Genomic DNA, 7409 nt, shown 5'->3' on the forward strand with positions numbered 1-7409 from the left:
GAAAGTAGCATCCTGTAGTTCCCCTCTGGGTGGTAACTGCACATAATAGATCTGCTATAATATTCCCACGTAGGTGGGGATGAGGTGGAGGTCAAAATCAGAGTGGAGATCTAAGTTAAAATATTAACATTTTTATTTCTAACCATACTTGAATTTTTAGAGCCTGACTCTCTCTGGGTTTTTATTCATAAATTTCCACTGGTAACAGTACAGAAGAAAACTGTTTATTTTTTTTAATATCCTCAATTAAAATGTAAATATTTCTGAAATAGGTTATACAGTATTCCTGAAATGTTGTTCAAGGACCATCAAAATTATTTAAAGGCACTTATTAGAACTGGAGGTTCCTGGGTCTCTCACAGGGACAATTGAATCAAATTCCCTAGATATCTGGTAATATGCACTTAAAAAAAATGTTTAGATGATAGTTATATATATATATATATATATCAAAGGTGAAATGCATTTGCAAGGAGATAGGATAGTCAGAGTTCAGAACTGTGTTAACCATCCAAAAGTGATTCTCATGGTACAGCAGGGGAAGAGAGATTGGAGAAAGAGAAGAAAGGTGTCATATTGTTTTTATAATAATTCCTTTCCCATGGGTCATGAAATAATTTTCAGATGTTTGCACTACAAACCCAGAGCATGCTTTTTATCTCTCATCATATATAGTCTCCTTTTAATCTCTAACCAGCACAGTGGTTGGAAGACACTTGCTAGGTTCTTTCTCAACATGGGACTAAAAACCCTTAATAAAATGGCAATTGACCATTAATTTAAAGTGAACCTGGATCCAAAATAACAGCCTATTGGGGTAGGTTGATAAGTTTCAGAAATAGAGTGGAATCAGGGCTAGAGATTGCTCTCACCTGGAATGTGGCAGGATCTAGAGGGGCTCAGAGGTATCCTCAGTACTCAGTTTCTGTTTACTGATTCCTCCTGCAAATGCCCACCTGTCTGCCTGAGAACTTTCACTGGAAATGGTGGAGAATTAATGGCCCTGCAAGCAATCCTCAACCAGTGATGAGTAGAATTGGTGGATAAATAAGCAAGCTTCCTCACCCAATAGATAAGACATCACTGGGGAACATTTCATAGGGTCTTTCAAAGAGGCCTCCTGTGGGTGGATCTCCAGTGGCCCCCAGAAGTTTCTTCCTGTTAACCTACTATATTTTAACTTTCTATTTTTCCCTGGATTACTAACACCCACCCTTAAGCATTCTTCCTGCAATCTCCTCAAATCTTCGTCTTTTCCCAGGGTAGCACAATTTAAGACAAGGAGATATTAACATGAAGAGTTTGGTTATTTTTAATGTTTTGAACAGTGTCTGGGGAGGTTACATTTACTATTAACATTTAAAACAATTTAACCTTTGTGTATGGTGTAAGAGATGGTCCAGTTTCATTCTTCTGCATGTGGATGTCCAATTCTCCCAGCACCATTTATTGAAGAGACTGTCTCTTTTCCAGTGGATAGTCTTCCCTGCTTTGTCAAATATTAGTTGACCGTAGAGTTGAGGGCCCATTTCTGGGTTCTCTATTCTGTTCCATTGATCTATGTGTCTGTTTTTGTGCCAGGTCCACACTGTCTTGATGACCACAGCTTTGTAGTACAACCTGAAATCCAGCATTGTGATGCCCCCGGCTCTGGTTTTCTTTTTCAATATTCCCCGGCTATTTGGGCTCTTTTCTGATTCCACACAAATCTTAAAATGATTTGTTCCAACTCTCTGAAGAAAGTCCATGGTATTTTGATAGGGATTGCATTGAATGTATAAACTGCCCTGGGTAACATTAACATTTTCACAATATTAATGCTTCCAATCCATGAGCATGGAATATTTTTCCATCTCTTTGTGTCTTCCTCAATTTCTTTCAGAAGTGTTCTGTAGTTTTTAGGGTATAGATCCTTTACCTCTTTGGTTAGGTTTATTCCTAGGTATCTTATGCTTTTGGGTACAATTGTAAATGGGATTGACTCCTTAATTTCTCTTTCTTCAGTCTCATTGTTAGTGTATAGAAATGCCACTGATTTCTGGGCATTGGTTTTGTATCCTGGCACACTGCTGAATTGCTGTATGAGTTCTAGCAATCTGGATGTGGAGTCTTTTGGGTTTCCTATGTACAGTATCATGTCATCTGCAAAGAGGGAGAGTTTGACTTCTTCTTTGCCAGTTTGAATGCCCAATGTTTCTAGCAGCAATGTCCAAAATAGCCAAACTGTGGAAAGAGACTCGGTGTCCATCGAAAGATGAATGGATAAAGAAGATGTGATCTATGTATACAATGGAATATTACTCAGCAATTAGAAACGACAAATACCCACCATTTGCTTCAACGTGGATGGAACTGGAGGGTATTATGCTGAGTGAAATAAGTCAATCGGAGAAGGACAAACATTATATGGTCTCATTCGTTTGGGGAGTATAAAAAATAGTGAAAGGGAATAAAGGGGAAAGGAGAAAAAATGGGAAATATCTGTGACAGTGACAGAACATGAGAGACACCTAATTCTGGGAAACAAGTGGGTGGGGGGTTGGGGTGACTGGGTGGCAGACACTGAGGGGGGCACTTGAAGGGATGAGCACTGGGTAATATGCTATATGTTGGCAAATCGAACTCCAATAAAAAATATATATTAAAAAATTAACCTTTTCCCTCCAAGTTTAGAGTTAGGAATCAGAGCTAAAGTTAGATTTAATTTGGGGAAGATTTTTTTCCCAAGTTTTTCCAGCGTAGCACTCAATACCAGAAGACTGTTAATATATGTTCACAGATAATGAGAATTTAGGCCAGGAACACTTTATACCTGGTAAATTTGACATGCCAATTTAAAATTAGCAACCATTTGGGATCCCTGGGTGGCGCAGCGGTTTGGCGCCTGCCTTTGGCCCAGGGCGCGATCCTGGAGACCCGGGATCGAATCCCACGTCGGGTTCCCGGTGCATGGAGCCTGCTACTCCCTCTGCCTGTGTCTCTGCCTCTCTCTCTATCTCTCTGTGACTATCATAAATAAATAAAAATTAAAAAAATATTTAAAAAAAATAAAATTAGCAACCATTTTAAGTAAAACAAAACTCAAGGAATACGGTAACCATGAATTCTTGAAAAAAAAAAAAAACAAAATCACGGAATTTTGAATATTAAAACCTCATTAACTTAATGGGGGAACAAAACATTCTGTAACTAATCTCTCATGTCAGTCTCTCACTGGCGAATACTACAGCTAGTCACATATAAAACAAAGATTAGGCATATTTAAAGAACAAAATTGAAATAACTGTACTTTGAACTTATGAAAATGTCAGAGATAAGTGAGGTAGAGAGGGTGTACATATTCTGACTTCAGAGTCTTTTTTCCCCCAAATCAAAAGTTGGTATATAATATTAAAGAGTTGTAGTTATTAGAAAAATAAAAGGTAGTGCCCACTTTTTTATGGTTAATCATTATAACTATTGTATAATAAATTATAGCTATCATGTCATGAATTATAACTATCATAAAGAAACATTTACTTGAAATTATTTAATTTCACTTCAGTTTCCTTCAAATTCAGTAAGATTTAGCATATTTTGTTAATCATGTTTTAAGTAGTAAGTACTCCGTTTTAAACTCCCATCATCCTATTTTTTTTACAATTAAATCTGGAACCTTTCACCAAAATAAAGACAACAAATTTGTGGTAGTATTTCTTGACTCTTTCCTTGTTTTTTTTTTTGTTTTTTTTTTGTTTTTTTTTTTGTTTTTTTAATGGGGTGTGTGTGTGTGTGTGTGTGTGTGTTTCTTTTGTATTTCTATGTTGCTCAATTTATTGAAAATAAATGTGCATTCTCTTAAAAACCCACAGCATCATTACTACTTTGAATATTTGTGCAAATAAATAAGAAGCTTTAATGTGTAGCTCTGTACATATTTTTAAAGACTTTATTTATTTATTTTATAAAGAGAGAGCACACAAGCAGGGGAAGCAGCAGAGGGAGAAGGAGAAGCAGGTTCCCAGTTGGCCAGGGAGCCCTCCAAGGGGCTCCATCCCAGGACCCTGAGGTCACAACTCAAGCTGACGGTAGATGCTTTTTTTTTAAAATTGTTAAAAGATTTTAGTTATTCATTCATGGGAGACACAGAGGGTGGCAGAGACATAGGCAGAGGGAGAGGCAGGCCTCACCCTCTGTGGGGAGCCTGAGCAAGACTCGATTCCAGGACCCCAGGATCTCCACTTAAGCCAAAGGCAGATGCTCAACCACTGAGCCACTGAGGGGCCTCTCTGTAGACAGTTCTTACCAGAGAGTAAGATAGTGTTAGAAATAGTGTTTGTTTCTCTATTTTCCATTGTCATAAATTCATCTGAAATGCACACAAATTTATAGACTTAATCATATAAATTCCTTTATGTGAAACTCTAGTTGTTTAAAATCATGTGTCATATTTTAGTTGCAGGGTTTTATTAATGTACTGTGATCTATTTCAGTCATTCAGGCATTTAATGGAAATTTCTGACCTTGATAATCACTCTCTGCTTTAATGCTTTATTGTGTATTTCACTCCTGGACATAGCTACTGTTGATTTATCATTCATTTGTTTTTTACAGTTTTTTTTTTAATTGAAGTACAATAGCTACTGCTTATTTAATTGGGCCTTATGTGGAAGAGATCACCATCTTTAACTAGAAACAGAATTCTGTCTTTTTTATTACAGTTGGTTATTCTTCACTCCTGGAGTTTATGAAGTTGGGTCCATCAAGCTTAAGTCCCATCAACTCCACAGAATGAATGAACAGACCTCTTCTACTGTGGAAGTGCTACTACAGCTCCCTTCAGCCACAGATCACCCAACTTCCAGCCTCTGGAAAAAGAAAGCCTATGGGCAGGGAATACTCACCTCCCACTGTACCCTCACTCATTGTAGCCACATAGCACACCCCTCAGCTCACCATCTTAATCATGTGCACCGCCCACCTTGACTCCTGCTCTCCACTACCCACCCCCAGCACTAACCCCTAAAGTCTACCATCTGCTTTTATTTCCCAGACTTATTTCTTATCCCCGTCCTGTATATTTGCTTTCTCACTGGTGAGTTCATAGCATTCTTCTTTTTTTCTTTTTCTTTTTCTTTTTTTGTATTCTTCTTGATCTTTGTCAAGAAGGTTTCAGGCAAGAGACAGTGACTTATGCATATTGATGATTCTTTGTAGTAGAACATTCACTTACATTGCAGTCATGATGATCATTCAGTGCATCTGTGATCCTCAGTTAACTGGACACCTCCTAATGAGTCACCACTAAGTTGCTCTTAGAATGAAGTACTGTTTAGCTCCAATGATCTAAACCAAATAAGTAATACTTTCTTTTTGTCACTTTTAGTTTTATTACATTGAGACTGACCACTGTCTAAACGACAGGATTTTTGTCCCTCCTCCAGCAAGTTTTATGTTGTAGACCAGAAGGCCAATTAACAATTCATCAGGGACACATGGGTGGCTCATCTTGTTGAGCATCTGCCTTTGGCTCAGGGCAAGATCCCGGGATTCTGGGATCCAGTCCCACGTTGGGCTCCCTGCATGGAGCCTTCTTCTCCCTCTTTACATCTCTGCCTCTATCTCTGTGTCTCTCATGAATAAATAAATAAAATCTTAAAAAAAAAAAAAAAAAAAAACAGACTTCTGTCCAGGCCAGAACTCAAGATGGCTGTGCTCTTGTCGAGACATGTTGGCCGTCATTGCCTCCGTGCCCACCTTAGTCCTCAGCTCTGTATCAGAAATGCTGTTCCTTTGGGAACCACAGCCAAGGAAGAGATGGAGAGGTTCTGGAATAAGAACACTGATTTAAATCATCCTCTGTCTCCCCATATCACTATCTACAGTTGGTCTCTTCCCATGGCAATGTCCATTTGCCACCGTGGTACTGGTGTGGCCTTGAGTGCAGGGGTCTCTCTTTTTGGCTTGTCTGCCCTGTTGGTCCCTGGAAACTTTGAGTCTCACTTGGAACTTGTGAAGTCCCTGTGCCTGGGGCCATCTCTGATCTACACGGCCAAGTTTGCACTTGTCTTCCCTCTCATGTATCACACCTGGCATGGGATCCGACACTTGATATGGGACCTAGGGAAAGGCCTGAAGATTCCCCAGCTGTACCAGTCTGGAGTGGCTGTCTTGGTTCTTACTGTGTTGTCCTCTGTAGGGCTGGCAGCCATGTAAAGAGCTGGAGTTCCCAGCATTGTCTTCCCATAACTGATTCACTGACCTATCTTCCCGTTTGTCACTCTCTTCTCCAGCCAAGGCAAAATTCTCCTGATTTATTTAGACCCTTTTGTGCTTGCATATTCCCTTGGAGCTTAGGGAAACAGAGTACCTATTAGAACTATAGCAGCAGGAAAGGGTCCAGTTTTGCTCCCTTGTTTCTGAAGATGGAATGACTCAAAACTTCCCTTTTCCTGCCCCTAGCTTGCAGCCTACTCTGGGCCTTGAAGCCCTCATTCTCTCTCCATATTGGGCCTTGATTTGTGCAGACAGTCAGCTTTGGCTCCTTCTTCCTGTGACAGTGGAAACGATGCCAGCTCTGTGGCCTCTGCCGTGGCGACTGGGAGTGGGGCTGTGGGTGCCACTGCCTGTGGGTTGCTAGCTTAAAGGACAGTTCTGTTCATTGGTCAGGGTCTTCAGCACCCACACAGTGTGGCTGAAAGAAGAGGGATGAGGGTGGAGGGGAATTAGCCTGTCCCAGCTAGAGGGAGATCAGGAGGGTCAGTTGACTCTTAAAACAGGTTTGGGGAGAAGATATATAGCTTTTAGTGCAAAAGGAAGATCCAGAAAATTACATTGAATCTATTAAGGGTTATTTTTTTCCCCCTGCATTTCTGGAAAAACAAGGTTCTTTTCTAATCCAAATTCATGTGACATCTGTTTCTGAAACTGAATTAAAATACTCATTTTGTCTTTGAAAAAAAAAACAATTCATCAAAAAGTTTCATAAAGATTTGTATATGTTAATGGTTTCCACACAACGAAGATTTAATACAATGCTTCTGATATTATCTTTTTTATACAGATTCAAAGTATATTAACTATCTATTGCTAATACCCAAGGCCAGATTAATTATATCTTTTGGGTTTTATAATTGCATTTGCACTCTGACCTCAAAATTTCTTCATTTGCTTAATTAAACACTACTTTTAGTAAATTTTGTCACCTGGAAATATATTTTCCTACAGTTTGCTCTATTCATGAGGCGATTTTATTTCCCATAAGTGTTGTGTTAATAGAGTTCACCTCATTGAAGTTTAAACTATTAATTTGATTCTGAAATGAGGTAATTATTGTCCCCATAATTTGTGGACATCATCATAAATTGCCCTGCACTTAGAGTGTATATCTTTTACACCAGTTGATTGGTGGAAATTTTAAATATTTATTT

General features: G+C 39.0%; 1 pseudogene; it reads left to right on the forward strand.

Annotated features, from left to right (window-relative positions):
• Positions 1–5666: 5666 nt before the first annotated feature.
• Positions 5667–6928, forward strand: LOC112925062 (succinate dehydrogenase cytochrome b560 subunit, mitochondrial pseudogene; annotated as a pseudogene).
• Positions 6929–7409: the final 481 nt, after the last annotated feature.

The sequence above is a fragment of the Vulpes vulpes genome, chromosome 4, assembly GCF_048418805.1.
Source record: "Vulpes vulpes isolate BD-2025 chromosome 4, VulVul3, whole genome shotgun sequence".
In the NCBI taxonomy this organism is placed as follows: Eukaryota; Metazoa; Chordata; class Mammalia; order Carnivora; family Canidae; genus Vulpes; species Vulpes vulpes.